The following is a 1,625-nucleotide window of genomic DNA, read 5'->3' as shown; positions in this document are numbered from 1 at the left end:
CGGCAGGTTTTTCTCTATAAACACTCAGGACTCTTTGGTTACTTTTTGTCTTTGTTGGTTTTGGTGTTTTTTTAATAAAACCTTTAAGTTAAACCTGGTAAGGTGGTGCCAACAGCCCAGGCAAGGATCCCACCCCACCGGGAGGACCCTGCTTGGCTTCTTCGTGCCAGGGCTGGGCTGTCTGGGCAGGGCAGGCCAGGGCAGAGCCCGGCACTGGTGCTTCCCCACGTGCTTGCCTCCCTGGGGCCGCCTTGGTGCGGCGTTGCCCGAGGTGCCCCGGTGCTGCTGGGCTCTGCTGTCAGCTTGCTGCCCCACAAGGAGGGTCACCCCTCGTCGGGTGCTGCAGGCTCTGGGGGTCATGCATCCCCCCCTTACTCAGCCCTTGGCTGAGCTGACTCAGGGCAAAGCCCTTGAACAAAGTTTTCCAGCACTGGGCTTTGCAAAACTCTCATAAAACCAGGACCTGCCTGGAGGGGTGTCTGAGCAGGTCTGCGCTGCCGGGCCCATTTCGGGGAGAGGGTCCAGGACGGACACCCTGGTCCTGCTGCTGGCCTTGAGCCTGCTGCTGCCCGCAGGGAGTGGGGCCCAAAGCAGCCTCTGCACCCCCATCCCGCCACACTGAGGCCCCAGGGGAGCGGGGTGGGGGCCGTGCAGGCTGTGCAACCTGTTACCAACCCCTGGAGCTACCTGGGCCTCGTTAGCCCAGTATTCCTGAGCACAGGGCGTGGGCCGGCCCTGCCGGCGGGGTGTGGTGGGTATGGCTGGGGGAAGCTGGCGATGCCTCCCTCCTCCTCCTCCTCCAGCAGTTGCCAGCCTGTTATGCCCACTGTGACTCAGCCTCCCCCCAGGGTGTGGGGGGCCTCCGTGGGCAGAGGAGCAGCTCCCACAGAACTGGGAACCACTGTGGGCTTGTAGCCAAGCCCTGTCCCAGCCACCCTGTGAATGAGACCTTGCTCTGTGCCTCAGTTTCCCCCGAGAGGAAGCTCGAGGCCCCATCCTGCCCCTGGAGCACTGGTCATGCCTACAACGGATTGGCAGTTGGCTGGGCAAAGCATCCCAGGGAGCATCACCCACCTGTATGGGTTTGGGGGGTCAGGACGGGGCTCTGCCCTACATGTAGCCCCCACTGGGACAGGAAGGCTTTAAGGAGAAAGTCTTGCTGCAGCCCTCTGTGGAGCAGCCGCAGCCGGGGCACTGCCCACACGACAGCCTGGCTAATGAGATCCAGCAGATGCTGGATGGTCTGGCCAGGTTGTGCTCCGGTGCTGGGAAAGGGGGGTGGGTTAGCCTCCCCCAGCTCCGGGGGTCCCACCACCTTCCCTGCTCCAGGCACCACTCAGTGCAGAGGGGAGATGCCATAGTGTGGATGTGGCTTTGTGCCTGTCTGGCCTGAGACCTGGCAAGCTCATTTCATGCCAGCTGCAGCCCACCCCAAGGCCACATCCTGCAGTGCCATGGGGGTACCAGCAGCAGCACCCCCAGGGGAGAGGGGCCAGTTGGACCTGGCGCTCGTGCCAGTGCCCCCCTTTCCCCAGGAAGGTTGGGGGGCAAAGCCTACCCGTTCTCCGGGGGGGGGTCAGCTCCACAAAGGCTCTTCAGCTGCCTGGGCAGGGTGGGGGGAGACC

The sequence above is a fragment of the Egretta garzetta genome, unplaced genomic scaffold, assembly GCF_000687185.1.
Source record: "Egretta garzetta isolate BGI_Z169 unplaced genomic scaffold, ASM68718v1 scaffold333, whole genome shotgun sequence".
In the NCBI taxonomy this organism is placed as follows: domain Eukaryota; kingdom Metazoa; phylum Chordata; class Aves; order Pelecaniformes; family Ardeidae; genus Egretta; species Egretta garzetta.
Note: the sequence above shows the minus strand (reverse complement) of the source record.